Here is a 19,489-nt window from a genome sequence, read left to right as displayed (position 1 = left end):
GTAGCCCTCCACTAATTCTCAACTTGAGCTTACTTCTTGGGACTACCCAGGTAGTGTGAATTGAGGTTGGAAAATTATATGATGGCCTTTGTGTTTATGAGTAATCAAGGCAGAGATTTTGTTCCCTTACCCAAGTTCTAAGATGGAGGAAAGGCGATATTCCTTGATGTTTAGTGTAGTGGTGGTAGGGGGGAAAAAGTTGGCATATATCTAATTCACGCCTACATTAAAGATACAACCTGTTGGGATCCCAGTTTTCTGTATGAAGATCTTCTACTAGAGTCCGTGCTTTATGAAATCCCTAGGTGTTTTCTTCTGTGGCCTGTCCACTGGAGCTTGATAAATGCCCTCAGGATGAAAGTCAGATGTAGTGTTTCAAAGATAATTCTAGAAGGAGAAGTAATCTTTATCCCAGAGCCTCTGTCAGTTTTCCAGAAGGGTCAGGCTGGCCTGTGCCGGGAAAAGTTTAGTGTTGCTATTATCTCTATCTGCTGTCTTCATGGCCAGCTAGATGAACCTTGCCTCTTAAGAGAGCTAGGTCCAGAGGGAAACATTTTCTGGAAGTCAGTTGTGGATCTCCCAGCGATATGTGTAGAGTTCTTATCTGTGTGTTGACTGTCCTGTATCTGAACTCTTGCTTCACCCGATCCCCAGGCTCTTTGGAGATCATGCATTCCCACCACCATCTCTCTGATCACCTTTTCTCCTGTTTTCTACATCTTCCTTTGAAAAAGTAAATAGAAGAGCCGTCTGTCTTGGAAGATATCCTGGTCCTCTTTCAGAAAGTGCTAGAAATAAAGGCGAAATTCAAAGGCATAACATAACTCAAAGCTGTATAGAGGCAGGGCCAAAATGCTTGCATTTGCCTCATCCCTAAAGGAGAGCCTGCCAATGCTTATTTCAGGAGGATTTTCTGTTTCAAAAGCCGGACCCAGCATAGGAAGTGGATCTCTGGCCTGGAGGTATTTTGAAGCATCCTAACATAAGGCAGGTGGCTGAAAAGTGTCTACAAACTTACCTGGCACTGCCTTTGGCTTCCCTGAAAGCAGAGTTGGCCTCAATCTCCCAGCTGCTCACTGAGAGCCCATGGCATCCAGCACAGGATGAGTGACGCGTACAAGCTGATGAGCTAGTGGGCCCCAAGCAAAACTCGGACTGAGACACTCTCTACCCCATCTGATTATTCTATGCTTTTATATAAAACGTCCAGTGTGCTTTATGATTAGTTCTTGATTCTGTTTCTTTGGAGTTAGGTCTTATCCAGGGAAGCCATAGGAACAGCATGACCCAAAGGCCTATGGCCCCTCTTACTCAGGCTCATTGCTGACCAAAGCCATTTGTGCAGGTTTAAAAAAGAGACCAGACGATGCGCACATTGACATACGTAATGGCCTTCCTCATGAGCTCTTGTTGCCAGACCGCCTTAGACAGCCTCAGGTAATCACAGGAGACACTAAGCACATTTTCAAATTCAAAGTCAAGTCTACAAAGGGCTAGAGTCTGGGTATTCTCTTTGGACAACAGCAGAAGTCAGCCATCCCCCTTTTATTACCAGCCCCATGTGCCCCGTGTTTTCAACAGAATAAATCAGGCCAATCAACTCTACTTGTTTAATGGAAAGTCAAAGGCATAGAGGGTGAATATTACTTAGGATATGAAAGATCAGCTAGTGCTCAGGAAATGTGTCAGCTGAGAGAATTCTTTTTGTCTTCATGAAAGTGGTCACTTGGAAATCAAGCTTAAGTTGTATATGAGCCTCATGAGTCTAGAAAAGTTTTCAAGTACTCTTCAATAAATTAAGTACTGATACATCTGATAACAGATGGTGGGATAAAATGCTGTGTGTCTCTTTCCGTTTCTGGAACACACCCAAAATAATATCTACAAATCCCAAACCATTCTGAAGGATACCTGGAACTGGCCGAGTGAGTAACAAGAGCAAAGAATACTGACAATCAGACGAGTGCCTGGCACTCAACAAATATTGACTCTCCAGATCCAAAGCAGGATGCTACCGTCTCTGAAAGGAAGTGAAAGAACTCTGTAAAACCCAACCGAGAGTGCGATACGTGGCACCATTAAATTTAAATTCCTGGAGAGAACACAGAAGAAAGAAAGCGCATTTCTATAGTGGTGTTCTAAAGTTTGCCACGTCAGAGTGGCAGGGCTGTGTGGGTGTCCTGGGATGGAACCCTAGGCCAAGCTACCTGTGCCTTCTAAGACCACCCCCCCAGCCCTGCTCACCGCAAAAGGGAAAGCCCAAAACCTTAAAATAGGAAGGTATTCAGAGCAGAGCCCATTACATTTGTGCAGAAAACCTAGACGATGGTAATTATAAATAAATGTTTAAAGCTATGCTTCATAACCTAAGGATGTGATTAAAGCAGTGCTTAGTGGAAAATTTTTAGGCTTAAGCACTTAGCATTACCAAATAAAAAATAATCAAAATAATGCATTCGTTATTCAACTCAAGAAGTTTGAAAAAGAACACAAGGGAATTACAGAAATCAAAAGGAAGAAATGAATAATGATGAGAGTTGAAACGGATACATTTTTAAAAATTAGATATTCGGCAGGAAAAAAATGAATCCAAGATATAATGCTTTTTAAACAAAATAGAAAAACCCTTCATATCCCCTTTCCCCCAAAAAGAGGTACAAAATACAAGCACGGAAAATTAGAAAGCAGAATTAGAAAGGAGAATCTCCGTCCAAAGATGGAGAAAATTAAAAGAAAATTCCACGTTCAAGTCTACGCACACAAATGTGAATACTAAGGAGTTAGTGTGTACGAAGCCGAAGCACTGTCTGGCTGCCAGGCCCAGATAATTTCACAGAAGAATTATTTTAAATCTCTAAGAAACAGATCATTCTAATGCTTTAAGAACTTTTCTAGGGTAAGGAAAATAAGTGCTTGCAACGTTTTCTTTTAAAACCAGAAGAGCGGGGCGCCTGAGTGGCTCAGTCGGTTAAGCGTCTGCCTTCGGCTCAGGTCATGATCCCGGGGTCCTGGGATCGAGTCCCACATCGGGTTCCCTGCTCTGCGGGAAGCCTGCTTCTCACTCTCCCACTCCCCCTGCTTGTGTTCCCTCTCTCACTGTGTCTCTCTCTGTCAAAAAAATAAATAAAATCTTTAAAAAAAAAAAAACCAGAAGAGCACTGGTGCCAAAACTTGACGGTGATGATGTAGCATGCACACACAGACCAGTGTTCCTAATAAATCTAACACAAAAATCTTAAATAAAACACCAGTATGTTAGTTGGGATTTTCTTTTTTGCAACTGACATACTTTCGAACGTCTCCCTGACCGGGGGGGGGAAAGGCAGCCCCATTACCAAAGAAGGAAACCATTAAACTGTCTCAACAATACAGAAGGGCACTGTGAGAAAAGCGACTTTCGAGCCTGGCCTTTGGATCAAAGTTGGTGTTCAAAGCACTAGGTGAAAAGAATATTGAAACAGCATCACGAGGTGGCCGGCAGGTAGCTGGGTCTTCCCAGCCACAGAAAAGCTGGGGACAGAGATGGCTCACAAACCCAGACATTGACTCTGTTTTCTCCAATCAAGTAGACATTTCTTTTGTGACGGGAAATATTCTGCTTAGGTAAATTCTTCCGAAATGATGATGTGAGCCTTGGTACCCTTCTACTTCCCGTCTGAGATGCCAGAAGGCTCCGAAGGGGGCCACTGAGGAGCCTACCCTGGTGGAGAGAGAAGCAGAACGTGAGCTCTGAGGACAGGGGAAGGGGGGAGGGATTCTTCAGAAGACTAGAGATAAGGTTTGTGAGAGGGAAGTAAAGAAAGACACAGCAGTTAAGAAGAAACTCAGTCGTGACCAGTGGTCGCTGACAAGGCCTACACGAGTAGGAGATTAGAGCCGAAGTCATTAAATGGTCTCGGTGGACTCGTGGCTGACTGTCCTCTGTTTAATCCTCTTAGGCAAACAGGCCCGTCTCACCAGGCCTTGGACAGAGGCTCACACCGATTCTGCCCTGAAATGCCGGCCAACTTTGGAAATGAGGTATTCTGTGAGCGCTGAGAGGAAGTCCATGAGCCGGTCTGTGAGGTGTGGGAAGCCAATTTGCTAATGGCACAAGTCTTCCATATAACTCCAGCCAAGCAGAAAGTGATGTAGGGAAAAAAAATCTCCAAGACAAGTATTCAGTGAAGCTTCACAGGAGCCAAGAGAGTGACAACCACACCCCTTACCTTCACTCTGACTCTTCCTGGTGGACCCGGCCCCTGTGGGGATATAGGGCAGAAGTCGCTCTAGCACAAGACCTGTGGGATTCGAGATTGAAATTGGCCTTTTGAGGGAACAGGCCCAGAAAGCTAGAAGCCCCCAGAGACACTTGAAACTGGTCCTTTTCTTTCCAGAGGGATTCCTGTCTCAGCTCAGCAAGCCACGTCAAATGTCAGAGTATGGGTTGAAAGTCAGTCTGGGTCTGCGACAAGGCTGTCAAGTGGTAAGAGTATGTGGAGATCTTCCTTTGAGTAATTTCCTTCCTAACTAGTTGTAAAAAGAAGGAACAAAGGTCAGCTTTTAATTCTGTTGAGATCTCAGAAATTCTGAGATCGGTTTCTTCTTCAATGAGTGTGGGCTTATCGTCCAACCTAGATACAAGTTTCTGTTTTAGATTTGCCACCCGAAAAGGTATAAAACAGTGCTACCCAAAAGAAATAGAAGGCCTCAAAAGGAGTTTTAAAGTTTTCGAGTAGCCACATTAAGAGGTAAAAGGATATGAACTTTGGGTGATAATGAAGTCATTGTGGGTTCATCAGCTGTAACAAATGGACCATTCTGGTGCGGGATGTCCACAGTGGGGGAAGCGGCAGTGTGCGGGGACAGGGGTTAGACAGGAACTCTCGGTACTTTCTGCTAAATTTTCCTGCGAACCTAAAACTGCTCTAAAATACAAAGCTTATTCTCTAAAAAGTAAAAGGAAATGGAAAAATTAATGTTAATACTCTATTTTATTTCACCAAAATATTATCACTTCAACGTGTAATTGACATAAAATCATCCTAATGAGTTATTTCACATTACACTTTCATCTGAAGTCTTTGAATTCAGCACATCTCAATTGTGAGTAGCCACCCATAGCTGGTGGCAGCCACATTAGACAATGCCAGAATGGCCATAAGGGATTACGTCCCACGGTGCCTGTCCTCCGGGAGCTTATACACGTGATCCTTATCCCCTATACAGTGAAGTGGCATGGGGGCGGGGGATAGTGGGAGATGACCTGTTAGGACCCCCCTGGAGAGAGACAGGAGCTTCTCTAGAGTTTAGGGCCAAGTACTAGTACCAGGAGCTTTGACAAAGCTCTCTCCTCTTCTCAGGTTCTGGTTAACTAACTTTGCCACCCAACCAAACCAATCAGAGCTAATCCATGACAGCTTGACAAAACAGATTCCACAGCAGCCATTGGGCCAACCCGAATTCACATACTTCCTCTTCCAGTATTCGCAAGGTCTCCATTTGGCACGGATTTAGGGGACGGCCCCAGGCAGGAAAGGAATGACGCTCTGGGTCATCTCTGTAACTGACTTGCTTAAGGATACTGTGAACACCCAACCAGGACCCACACCAGTAGTGGGCTGCTTCGGGCACACCACTCTGGACGGTCCTAAAGAGAGGTTTGGCCGACACCTCCACAGTATAGGGGTGGAACTTCTTACAGTGCCTCAGTGATTCACATCCAGCCAGCCCTCCATGAGGAGGCTGCCCCCGGCACACCCGAGCCAGGCCTGGCTCCAGCGCCTGTGAGTTTGTCCATCATCGGCCGCCCATTCGTCCTCCAGACCCGCTCATCCCCAGGTCCCTTCAGATGCTCTTGTCTGGCTCACTGGCCTTAACTTCTTGCTCATCTCTGCTTTCCCGATTCTCCCAAGTGTGGGCACAAGTTCCTCTCCACTAGAAGGACCCTGGCGAGCCCTCCCCAGCAAGACTTCCTGGGCCTCCCGTGCTTCCTCTCCCCGCTCTCTGGAGACTCTCCTCCATTCGGGTGCAGCGAAGCTCAGGGCTAACCCCTGGCCCAAGGTCCTGGGCAGGCAGGGCCTCTCTGCTCCTGGCATCTGCCGTATCTCCAGCTCCCGCGACCTCTTCTCAAATCTCCCTGAGCTGTCACCTCTTCCGTACCTAAGCTAATGTGCTAATTTCAGAACATTCCACCTGTATATTGGCCAGTTCCCAAAAGCCAGGGCCTGACGTGCGTTATCAACGCTCTTTCTTTCTCTCAGTAGTGATATTGCACACACCCCTACATCACAAGAATGTTTCTGGCTGTGGGAGCCGGAAACCATATCAGACCACTGTGAGATGACTTTCCTTGTACCTTATGTCCCCCTCCTGCCAACAAATTAATGGGGATAAATACTCCCCAGAAGATTTTCAACTATTACCCGAATGGCCTTCTCTCCACGGTAATTTTCTTGTTCTCTAATATCAAAAGCTCCACTGCTTTTGAATTCAAAGGGGCGACCTGTACTGAGATCTGTGATATAAAGAGTTTCCAGCCTGGAAAGTGCGTTTAATTCTTTCATTCCTTCTTCTTGAGAGTGTTCGGTCTCCTGGAAGAGGTCCGAGTTGCATAGCTCCCGGGGCGGCTGGGTTTGGCCTGCACCCCCTGCTCTTTCTAGCACATCAGCAGAGAGACAGCCCGTTCTCCTTGAGGATCGCTCTGTGGTCAGGCTGGCGGCCAGCTTGTCACCACGAACGTGTCCCATTCTTCCTCGTGGCCATCATATGCTCAACCCTCTCCTTGACTGGAGCAAGTGACTTCCTCATGTTTAGCTTGGGTTGCAAACCTGTTAGTAAAATAAGAGGGGGCCATACCAAACCATCACTTGACAGATCTTGTGAGCAGCCCTTTGAACGCAAACCAAGGCCAACCCTCAAGCAGAAAGCCAGTGCAGATGCCACGGTGGAATTCTACCCAACCGAGTCAGAGCTTAGCAGGTCCACACCGCGTGCTGTCTTTACCACATCCTGGGGCACATTTTGTGGTTGGGTCCCCTTGGAGGCGAGGGATGGAGAGAAACTGATGTGCGCACAGGCATGAATGGGGTTGTGCCGATGTATCTGTGCTTCCCAAGGTATGTGTCCTATCAGGATTTCTTGAGCATGAACCCGAGGGGAAGGTAAAGAGTTCTACTGTTTGTTGCCTGCAGTCCATAAAAATTCACTGGTTTAGGCATCAGTTTTTGCTCACCTCCAACTAAAGAAACATTTTAAAATGGAAATCCTGAGACCTCTCTATTGTTCTGAATCAGATGATTGTCGGGGCTGAAATGCCCCAGCCTTCCACTAGGGGAGAGTCTAACGCAGCGCAGGCGCTAGGAGGAGGGAGCACCAAGAGACTGAACTGGAAAGAAATTGAATTTGTGCGTGTGCGTGTGTGTGTGTGTGTGTGTGTGTCTTCTAACTGGAAACACAACTCTTCTCTATATGCTGGCTTCCATATGATTTTGTGGCTAGATTTAATTTTGGTGCTGTCAGAGTGAATGTTACTGCTCCCTTTTCTTGTAATCTGAAAAGCTCAAAACACTTTCTCTGCATCACTGGCTTGTTTTGTTGTTGTTTGGTTGTTTTTTTTTTTTTTTTCTCTGTTTCTACTATCAAATAATACATATAATCTCCTCTTCTTTCTGGCACTGGGCCGGGCACCACACAGAGGCAAACAAATGGGTGGGCTCATTCCTCCTGAGCGTTGGCTGGCTCACCCTCAATTTCAAGAGAGCCCAGTGTCTGCCCGGGCTCTCAGGAAATTGTGGCTTCTCGTTCAGTTTGACCAGCCACGTATAGCTAAGCCTACTCAAAGCCAAATCTACTTTGCACATTTATCACCTTCCCTGTGTTAAATATAGTGAAGAAGAAATGGGGTCATCCTTGGTTTTTGAGTATTTTTTTTTAACTGGGTGAAAACCAGTGAGTAACATGCATCTGTTTCTAGGACAGTGAAATGCTCTATTCCAATGGTAGGAGGTATAAAGGTAGGGAAAGAGCCTCACTCTGGAGCCAGAAGTTGTGTTTGAATCCTTACAATTGGTCCAAGGTTCTCAGTCTAACATAACCCCTCTGGCTTACATTTTCAACAACTGAATAGGGACGATAATGACCATGTCCCGGGATTTTTAGGAGGATGATAAAGGTATTCATGTGAAAAGACATAGCACGGTGACTGGCACATAGTAGGTGTTCAATCCCTTACTTTCCCCCCTTCCTCAAGAAGCCTCTTTGCCATGTGGTCAGTTTTAAAGACAATCTCTCCCTAATGTAATTTTCCCTTTAATGGCCTGTTCTCTTGATCAGTGTGAGATAAGGTTGTTCTTGCACAGAGAAATGGGGAGCGGGCAAATTGATAAGAAAAAGCCATCTGTTAGGAACAGAGAGCATGCTGTAGTTGTAATCGAAATGGATTAAAACAGCTTCTCAAACGAGGTGGCCATCAGTATGCTCGGCCAGAGCCCCGACCGCATTTCTGCCCGCCTGTTTCTGGGCGTGCTCCAGAGTCTGGCACCGACCCCTGCGGTAGGGCCTTCATCCTCTCTCGATTCTTTGACTTCGACCTCATTCCAAGATGACGGACGTGCCAGGGCTTTGGTAGAAGGTATTAAATTGAGTCTACTTCCACAGAACTAAATTATAATTTTGCATGTTCTTTTGGAAGCTCCCAGGCTTTGGTAAACGACTCCGTGGACATCTCCATCCAACATTTCTCCACCCTCAGTGTCCTGGTTTACAGGCTACGAAATCCCAACAAGATACGTTCACGTTTCAGCTTTATTTCAGTCTGCCTCCTTGGCATCCCGGTTGGTACAAGATACGCATTCCAAGGGAAACGCATTGCTGAGCCTGGTTAGGTTGCCTATAGCTTTATTACCTCAGTTTAGCTACATTTGGGATAAATAGGTTTTTTGGGGGATCAGCCTGGGAACCTTGCCATTATGTATAATTTCGTAGCTATGGGTTGTGAGGCCCAAATTCTAAATGACCAGCATACCAACTTACTTTCAGAATTTACCTGCTTCTAAATTGGGAACAGCGGGTTCTTTTGTCAATGGCAGGAACCAGAACTATGATTCAGATAAGTAAGAGCATCTCTAAATGACAGGAGAACCCCCAGGAAACGTTATCTGTAAGAAGGGCCGATGTGCCTCAGGAAGACAAGCAAGGACACACTTTGGTTCTTAGATCATGAATCAAGGTCAGAGAGCAAGGTGATGGAAGAATGGATACTGTACTTCAGGCCAGCCCCAGAGATCAATGTCCACATCTTAGAGAGAAAGAGAAGGAAAAAACAGAGAAAATACTCGTAGCTCTTGCTTTCCTCACCAGAGGCAGTGCTGTAACAGGGATAGGAGTCCTCCTGGTGCGGGGGGCAGAGTAGAGCCGGTGACATCAGCAGCCCCTGGGACCCCAGCCTCCATGCACCCATGTGAGGTGTTGCCACTGTGAACTGCAACAGGAAAGAGTGCAGACGTCATTCTTAGAGTCATCAGGAAAGACCAGGGAGCACAGGGTGACACTGAGGACTTCGGTAATGATGGGAAAGGATGTGAGGCATCTGGAAATGCCAGATAAGTGTTTGTGAGGGTTGCTGGGACCATAGATTTTTACCTACAAACTGCTGTGCACTAGGAAACAATTTTACATTAAAAACAAGTGTGTAGGGGCGCCTGGGTGGCTCAGTCGGTTAAGCGTCTGCCTTCAGCTCAGGTCATGATCTCAGGGTCCTGGGATCGAGCCCCGCGTCGGGCTTCCTGCTCAGCTAGGAGCCTGCTTCTCCCTCTCCCACTCCCCCTGCTTGTGCTCTCTCTCTTTCAAATAAATAAATAAAATCTTTCAAAAAAACAACAAAACAACACAAAAAACAAGTGTGTATATGTGTAGTATATATCCGTATATGAGTGTTACATGTGTCACATGTATATATACTGACAAACATACCTATATGTATTAATTATACACATATACACATACGCATATATGTGACCCTTGAACAACATGGGTTTGAGCTCCACGGGGCTGCTTATGTGAGGATTTTTTTTGATAAATACATCCACTACTACAAATGTATTTTCTCTTTCTTATGGTTGTCTTTTTTTTTTTTTTTAAGATTTATTTATTTATTTTAGAGAGTGGGGAGGCAGAGGGAGAGGAGAGAAACTGAAGCAGGCTCTGCACTGAGCATGGAGGCCAAGGCAGGACTTGATCTCACGACCCCGAGATCACCACTCGAACCAAAACCAAGAGTCGGATGCTTAACCGACTAAGCCACCCAGGCACCCCTCTTATGGTTGTCTTAATAACATTTTCTTTTCTCTAGCTTTATTGTAAGAATTCAATGTATAATACATATACAAAATATGTGTTAATTGACTGGTAATGTTGTTGGTGAGGCTTTCCATCAACAGAAAGCTATTGGTAGTTAAATTTTGGGGGGGGGGTCGGGGCGCCTGGGTGGCTCAGTTGGTTAAGCGACTGCCTTCGGCTCAGGTCATGATCCTGGAGTCCCGGGATCGAGTCCCACATCAGGCTCCCTGCTCAGCAGGGAGTCTGCTTCTCCCTCTGACCCTCCTCCCTCTCATGCTCTCTGTCTCTCATTCTCTCTCTCGCAAATAAATAAAATCTTAAAAAAAAAAAAAAATTGGGGGGGTCAAAAGTTATGTGTGGATTGTTGACTGCATGAGGGTCAGAGCCCCTGCTGTGTTGTTCAAGCGTTAACTGTATATACGTACATATACCCACTCACATATCCATGACATAGCTGGTGGTAGTTGGACACCAACGTTGAGGAGCCCAGCAAATAAGAAAAGAAAAGGCATGCAAGATCATCAGGAGCAAAGGAGGGGCGGGCCCAGACAACTCAGTCCACCACAATGTGCCTTGTCCTTGGCATTCTCTCCCCACCTCCTGAGTCCTCCCTTCTTTGTCCCCCTTCCTTCAGCTCTTGACTTCAGGTTTCCTACGGAAGCTGCCTCTTGCCTGGGCATTCTTCCGATTTCGCATCTCTCATTGCTTACCCTGGTGTCTGACTCAGTCTCTGAGTCTGTCTGTTGTCTCAAACAGAATTTCCTAAAGCATTTCCACAAAATACAGTTCTGAGCACGTGGTGTAAACTATGTGTATACAAACAGTTCATAAAGACCAGAGGTTGCGCCTACAGCCCAATGCCCACTTCGGTGCCTGTGGGCAGGAAGTGTCCAACAAATATTTGCTGCATGAATAGATGCCCAAGTTTGGGGAACTCAACTTAAATCTAAAAATAGATGTCTTTGATTACAGAACTTCAGCCCTTAAAATGTTAAAAGACATTGAGAACGAGACTTGACCTCAATCTCATGCCTTATATAACAATTAACGTCACAGGAAACCAGGGATTTAAGTGTAAAACTGGAACTATATAGTACATTTAAACAGATTTAAATGTAAGAGTAAAACCATAAAACTTTAGAACACATTGGATAAAATCTTGAGGACCGAGGGCTAGATGAAAGGTTATTAGCCGTGACACCAGAAGCTTCATCCATAAAAGAAAAAGTACATTGGACCTCAATCAAAATGAAAAGACTCTGCTATGAAAGATCCAGTTAAGAGAAAGAAAAGGCAACCTACACCCTGGGAGAAAATATTTGCAAAGCACATACCTGACAAAGGACTGGGCCTCGAATACATAAAGAACTCTGAAACTCAACAGTAATAAAACCCAACAAAATCCAATCAGAAAATGAGCAAAAGACATGAACAGACATTTCACCAAAAAGGAGATACAGATGAATAATAAGCACATGAAAAAGACGTTCAACCTCATTAGCCATTAGGGAATTGCTAATGAAAGTTACAAGGAGATGTCACTGCATACCTATCAGGAGAGCTAAAATAAAAAACAAAAATGTTGGAGAAAGTGCAGAGAAACTGGATCTCTCATGTTTCCCTTGTGAGCATAGAAAATGGTACGCTGGCCATTTCTTTTATAATTAAACACGCAACTGCCATACGACCAAACAATTACATTTGGGGGCATTTATCTTGGAGAAATGAAAATTTATGTTTGTACAAAACCCTGTACACAAATGATCCTAGCAACTGTACTCCCATGCCCAAACTGGGAACAACCCAAATATTTTTAACTGGGTGAATGGCCAAATAAACTGTGGCACATCGCTCCCATGGAATATTAATTACTCAGCAATATAAGGGAGTAAACTATTGCTACATGTAACAACCTGGACCAAACTTAAGAGGATTATGCTGAGTGAAAAAAGTCAATCTCAAAGGTTACATGCTGTGTGATTCCATTTATATAGCATTGTTGAAATGACAAAATTACAAAGATGAAGAGCAGATCAGTGGTTTCCAGAGGAAAGATGGGGGGAGGGGTATGAATACAAAGGGGTCACATAAGGGAATCCCCTTGTGGTGAGGGAATGGTTCTGTATCTTGATTGTGGTCATGGTTACACGAATCTATACGTGTAATAAAATTGCATAGAACTAGATACACACAAATAAATGCATGTAAAAAAGGCAGAAAAGTGAATGAGGCCTCCAGGCCAGTCAGTAACAGTGTACCAATGTCAATTTCCTGGTTGACATCGTACTCCAGCCATATAAATGTATTCATGAGGGGAATTGGGTGAAGGATACATGGCACTATTTTTACTCTTTTGAAACTTCCTGTAAATCTACAATTCTTTCAAAATAGAAAGTTTTTTAAAAAAAAGGATTTCAAATGTCCAAGACAGGGTTTTAACCATGAGACCCTATGTTCCTGGGGCATTGGGTAGGATTAGTGTTCTATGGAACAGGTGCTGGGAAATGCAGGTCACAGAAACCCTCTTCTGAACCAGCTATCATTGTCCTCATTGTTCCCACAGGGAGAGTGAGAGAGAGAGAGAGAGAGAGAACAGACCTGACAGTCTTCACCTCCATCAGTGCCCAAGCTCGTCCAAAGTCCTGTCTTACAGAGTTGGTTTTGTTTGAGAGGGTTTTCTAGAAAAGTTGTGCTTTGATTCATCTCTACTGTGTGTTTCTCTGTGTGTGTGCACGCGCTTTGGCTCAGCCTATCCTATCAAGCTTCTGCCCCAGTGCGTGTCAGTCTTTGACAAGTGCCATGCCTCATTCTCAGAACCTGATGGAATGTGACACAGGTGGCAGGTCAGGATCATGACAACCAAGAGTTGGGAGGAAACGGATTCATTGTTGTAATAAGTGCCTCCTCTCAGAAGGTATTCTAACATGAACAGCAACCATGAACGGATCTGAAGGATAGAAATTGTTTCTGGTGCTGCAGATCGGCAATGTGTCCACATTGGGGTTGATATCTTTATCATAAAGGATGCACAGCCCAGAGCAATGGTTCTGAAACCTCCGTGGCCAGAACAATCACCTGAAGAGGTGGAGTTACTGCTCTATCCCATCAGATTTGAAGGGGAGGGACCTCACCAGGTGATACTCATGTGGGCGATTTTGGGAACATACTTGCTTCTACAGTATCACTTAGTGAAAAATCAACGTAGTTGACAGCATTGTTATTTTCAATTCACAGAACATGAAGTATTTAATAACTTCTACCCACTCACACTAGCACATATATTTACCACATGCTTTTTCTTTTTAAGATTTATTTATTTTCAAGAGTGGGGGTGTGGTGGGGTACGGGGCAAAGAGAGAAGGAGAGAGAGTCTTAAGCAGACTCCTGCTGAGCGCGGAGCCCTACTTGCTGCTCGATCCCATGGCCTGAGATCATGACCTGAGCTGAAGGCAAGAGTCAGGCGCTTAACTGACTGAGCCACCCAGGCACCCCTACCACAAGCTTTTTTAAATTTCCTTGCACATCACTCAGAAACAAACCAATATGTGTGTGTGTGTGTGTAGAAAAATAAAGCATAATTATCACTCCCAATCTGATGGAACCTCATCAGCATTTGTGATATTTCCAGAGTTCTGGGAAATAAATTTTTGTTTTGTTTTGTTAGTTTTGCTTAATCATCGTCAAGGAATCATTAGAGACAGTTTGAACATTACCTTTATGAGCTCTGTAAAAGCCTTTGTGAGAGCTCTTGAAAGCTATTTTTTTAATTGACCAAAAAGAAATCCTAACAAATGAGTCTGGTGAACTTGGTAACTCTTGCTATTGGACATTCCAGCTTATCTTTAGAAGCCCCACTGTAGCCTTAAAGAAAGGACAGCAGACCTTTACGAAAATGGGACAAAGGCTCACTTAGTGATTCGAGGTAATATAACAGAGATGTCCCAGTAATATACACTCCCTGAGTGCCCGGATGCTTTGCTGTGAGGTTCCTTCACCAGACAATGGTGATCTATTTCTCCCTTGTGTTTCCGAAAGTGATTATAACCAATACAGCAGAATCTAACAAAAGTATCAGAGGATTTCTTAGCCTTTCCAACCACCCTTCCCAACAAGAAGGTTTCTGAGTTTCTCTGGGTCTTGTGATTTTGTTGTGTTGATCTAGATTAGTGATCTCCAAAATGAGGCATCCAGCATTGATCCACTGGGGTGTAGAAGAAAATGTTAGAGTTATATTTAGTTTTATCTAAAAAATAAAGAAGATTAACCTACTACTGATACACAAGTTGGAATTGGTACCCTCACTTAGTCTATATGTCTCAGACCCAGTCATAGAACCCCTGTGGTATCCCCAGTATCTTCAAAAAACAGTGGAAACCTTTTGCTCAAGGAGGCTGATGACAATTGTCAGGTCACTGAGAGATACTGCGGCAGACATGCTCCTGGCTACATGGGTTTATGGATCATGTTATCTAGATTTAACTCAACTAATCCTCACAAAATGAAAAAGTGGCTTAAAATGACTCTTTCGAGGGAATTGTCCACATCTTTACCACAGAAAACTCACCTAGAAAATGTCCAAACAACCCAAATAGTCACTTGAAGAGAATAATCATGCAAGGACAAGAGAATATCGAGACCACGGGACAGCTGACCTTTTTCCCATCTGTCCACATCATGGGGTATTTTACTTTATTTTATTTTTATTTATTTAATTATTTTTGAGAGAGAGCATGCGCATAAGTGGGGGTGGAGGGAGGGGCAGAGGGATACAGAGAGAGAGAATCTTAAGCAGACTCCACACCCAGCACAGAGCCCCACTTGGGGTTCAGTCTCACGACCCCGAGATCATGACCTGAGCCGAAATCAAGAGTCAGACACTTAACTGACTGAGCCACCCAGGTGCTCCAGTCATGGGGTATTTTAAAAATCAGAGATGACATACTGGATTTGAAAAGACATCAGCCAATCTGATAGGAAGTGCTTTATGAAGAGATGCATGTTATGAAAAGAACAATCTGAAAGGGGATATTTGGAAACATTTCCATCTTTATGTGATTTTGTTTTTACCTGAAAAAAATCTGTGTGTCACCCATAAAAGCTCTCATATCAGTACACTTGGAGAGATTATCAAAAATCTATTGAAAATTCTTCCAGAGTTTTAGTGGATTTTGAACCTATTTGTTTAAAGTACAAAAATGAGATAACTTGTGATGATTTAGGAAGAGCCACTGACTGACGTCAAAAAAGACAAAATTTACTAGCAGAATTTAAACAAAAACCTTTACATAAACAGTGGAGTGGAATGAAAATGAGCATCTAGAGAGGCATTTCTTCCATCTGGGTCTGTGCATCTTGGTGAGGGAACTTTACAGCTGCAATAAGCAATAAAGCCAAGTATTGAAATGAGAGAGAGAGAGAGAGAGAGAACTGTGTCTATAACCTGAATTAGAATCGGTGTATCGCAAGGACTAAACCAACATATTCTAAAATAATGAAATATATTCAATCATACCATTCTCATTAGAAATTATTAACAAGTTTTGTAGTGAGGGCAAAGTCAATAAATATATATACTTTAAAATATATAGAGAGGGATTATGAATATGACCTTTGTCTCAAACTTTAAAAATTTCGATGTACATTTTATAATGGATAAAACATATATCAATAGTATCTAAATATTTTAAAACTTTCCCCCTCTCTCTCTGGTGATCTGTTTTCGTGCATGGGATAAACAGTCCAAAGTTGGAAGACCACCGATTTAAGTAGGAGAGGTTAAATTAATCGACATGATAATAAGGTCAGCCCGACAGCAAGAGGCTGGGACAGGGATCCACAGGGCGGTGTTGCTGGAAGGGCTGGGGCAGACTGGCCTTGTTCTTTGTCAGTTTGTCCGTCTGTCGTGCTGTACAGAAGAGATGGTAAAGGGAAGGAAAGCACCTGTGGGGGGAGGACTGGGGAACGTGTGACCACAGAACACTCGGTGCCTTGCACTTTCCATTTGGACGCCTTTGGAAGAGACTTAAGCAAATGTCTGAATGACTTCTGCATGCTTTTAGGATAACTGACTTATAATTCTGTGGGAGGTCACACTGAGCTAAGACTGTCATCATGAGACCTGGCTGCCTCTGGGTACTAGAGACACCATTGCCCATGTCTTTGCCACAGAAAACCCTGGTCCGAAAAACCCAAGAGTCAAAGAGTATGGCTCACCAGACTGATTACAGGAACAAACTTATTAGCCTAAAAATTGCCAACTTAGTGAATATGTATAAATACAGAAACACAAATGTAGAAATAAAAAGTTTTTAATTTGTTTGACATCAAAATCGTTTGGGAAAGAAATGATAACGTCAAAGGTGCATTGGGTCAGATTATGAGAGTAAAAGGCAAAAACATCCATGCTTAGAATGTGGCTGGAGTTGGCGATTTGGAAATGGGCCAGCAGAAGGGAATCCGTGGCTCCCCTGAAAGCAAATGTGCTATGTAAACAGAAAAGTGTGGGCTGCCTGTTGCCCTGTCCCCTCGCTAGGGTCCCCAGAGTTGCACCAGACCTCTTCCGACAACTGGGACCACATGAGTGGAGAGGTTACATCCCCTACCTGGGAAGTCACCGTGGACCTGTCCATTATCACCCCAGAGACGTACAGACTTTTAGAAATGACAGACATGTGCAAGGAGCTCTTCAAGGTAGACGGAAAGTATACAGAAATGGACGCCCAAAGTGAAGCATGTGATAAGGAATCTTAGATGTGGTGTTTTAAGGTGATAGAATTCGGATATCAAGATTCTTAAGTCCTTGGGTGTCTGGGTGGCTCAGTCGGTTAAGCGTCAGCCTTCTGCTCAGGTCATGATCCCGGGGTCCTGGGATCGAGTCCTGCATCGGGCTTCCTGCTCGGTGGGGAGTCTGCTTCTCCCTCTCCCTCTGCTGCTATCTCTCTCTCTGTGTCAAATAAATAAATAAAATCTTTTAAAAAAAGATTCTTAAGTCTTTGGAGAAGGTTTCAAGGAATCAGGAGTAGAGAAAGACCTTACAAATTATATAAAAATCTACCTGTGCACATGAGGAATGTATATGAGCAATAGGATAGAAATCAAGATATTAAGAAACATTTCAGGGGCTCCTGGGTGGCTCAGTTGGTTAAGCGTCTGACTCTTGATTTCTGCTCAGGTCATGAACTCAGGGACCTAAGATTGAGCCCTGCATCAGGCTCTGCAATGGGCGTAAGATTCTCCCTCTCCCTCCGCCCCTCCCCTGTTTGTGCTCTCTCTATCTCTAAAAAAGAAAAAAAAAAAAAAAAGGAATGAAAATGATTAAAAAAAAAAAAAAACCCACACATTTCTAAATGAAATGTTTTGAAAATAAAATTTGCACCTTTAGGTATTACAGCTTCTGTGACTCTTTGCAAAACAATTCACAGCCCTGGATGCTTTCTTTCCGTTGGATCGTTGCCTTCATGAGCTCGGGTCACCACAACAAAGTGCCACAAAGTGGGTGGCCTCCACAAAAGAGGTTTGTTTTCTCATGGTCCAGGTGGCTAGAAGTCTGAGATCGAGATGTGGATAGAGTTGTGTCCTTTTGAATGCTGGGAGGTATTAAAAAACAAAATTCAACTGAGTAAACTTTGAAGATCTTATTGGCTTGATTCACCAATTCATGAAACAGGCAGCATCTAATCTAGCAGAGAGAAAGGAGCTCTGAGCAGCTCTACAAAGGGAAAGACTTTTATCTGCAGAAGGGAGCAGGATCAAGGAAGTTATACTCGGACGAAAAGCAAGCTGATTATTGCAAGTTACTTTCCTTCAGGGGATGACAAGAGTCTATCAGGCAGATTACCCAGTGAATGCTCATTAAGCAGTTCCTGACTGACTGATTTAAGCTTCCATTTCTGGAGGGCCAAAACTATAATGAAGCTAAGGCTTCGTTTGCTGATGTGGGGTTTAACATAAACACCTCTATTTGGGGCCCGTTGTCTTGTGTTTAACAGAGAGAAGGATCTGTTTCATGTTTCTCTCCTACCTTGTGACAGTTATCCTGGCCATCTTTGGTGTTCCTGGCAGATGGCATTCTACCTGTGACTTCACATCATCTTCCCTCTGTACATGTCTGTTTCTGTGCCCAAATGTCCCCTTTGTATAAGGGACACCAGTTGTATTGGATTAGGGGCTTATTCCAGGATGACCTTATCTTAACTAGTTACATTTGTAATGGCCTTACGTCCAAATAAAGTCATAGTCTGAGATACTGGGGGTTAGGATTTCAATATATGAATTGGGGACGGAGACAGAGTTCAATCCTTGCCAACCAAGAGCGTATAAAAAGACTGTGGCTTTGGTCAAGGGCTGGGACTTGCAAGGTTTGCAGTTCTGCCTCACTATCAGGGAATCACATCAGACCTTAATTGCCCCAAATGCAAGCTCCATCCTGTACTCAAGTGTGATGCGCCACGGGGAGAAACTGACCAGAAATATTTTGAGGCAAGAAGCAGTTGTATAATTTACATTCCTGTCCCTGCCTTCCCACGGCTGGTTTCTCCTTTCCATATGTCATACCCTTTGCTCTTCTAAAACTCCAGATAAAAGATTTCAGACCAGGCAACATTTCAGAGTATCTGCACCATCTGTGAACAGTGAAAGGAAGCGCTTTAAAGGTCTGATTTTAATAAGATTTTCATTCTGAACATTCCAAAAGTGGGATTTTTTTTTTTTTAAATTCTTGCCCTTTACTTGCTATCATTTTCAATATGAATAAAGAAGTTGTCCTTACCTCAGGGCAGGATGCTTTCCTTCAGAATATAGTGTCTAGAAATATAACATTTAGTCAATCTTAAATCCTTAGTGTGGGTGATAAACAGAAAGTATTCTCTTGCATTTCATGACCTGTGAGGATGAAAATCTTTCACAGCCTTCAGGTTATGCTTTTGATATTCATGCGAATGAGTAGTGGTTTGAATAATGAGGGAGGCCCTGGAAACAGCCAGCAAGTTCCAGGAGTGAGGGAAATGACTCAGCTTCCATATATAATTTCCAGCTAGAAATTACAAGTTGAAATCGTGAAGTGAACTGAAATTTCTGGACTCAAAAAGTCTTCCTGAAATAGTAAACTAATGCAATCTGAACCTAACACAGAGCAGGCAGAATGACAAGCCACTGGATTAGTGGAGGGTACTTT

At 43.8% G+C, this 19,489-nt stretch overlaps 1 long non-coding RNA gene across 9 annotated transcripts in view; it reads left to right on the top strand.

Annotated features, from left to right (window-relative positions):
- The window catches only part of LOC118533146 (uncharacterized), an 80,742-nt gene that overhangs the window by 16,228 nt on the left and 45,025 nt on the right, over nt 1-19,489 (top strand). The window contains exons 3-4 of one of the 9 annotated variants that reach the window (XR_013446645.1): nt 3,939-4,020; nt 4,377-4,465. The exons of 7 other annotated variants lie outside the window; for them this stretch is intronic. This is a non-coding gene — a long non-coding RNA (uncharacterized LOC118533146). The remainder of the gene's footprint in view (nt 1-3,938; nt 4,021-4,376; nt 4,466-19,489) is intronic. One more of the 9 variants, XR_013446646.1, reaches the window with a different exon arrangement.

Source organism: Halichoerus grypus, chromosome 3 (genome assembly GCF_964656455.1).
Source record: "Halichoerus grypus chromosome 3, mHalGry1.hap1.1, whole genome shotgun sequence".
NCBI lineage: Eukaryota > Metazoa > Chordata > Mammalia > Carnivora > Phocidae > Halichoerus > Halichoerus grypus.
This window is presented reverse-complemented; position numbering and strand designations above follow the sequence as displayed.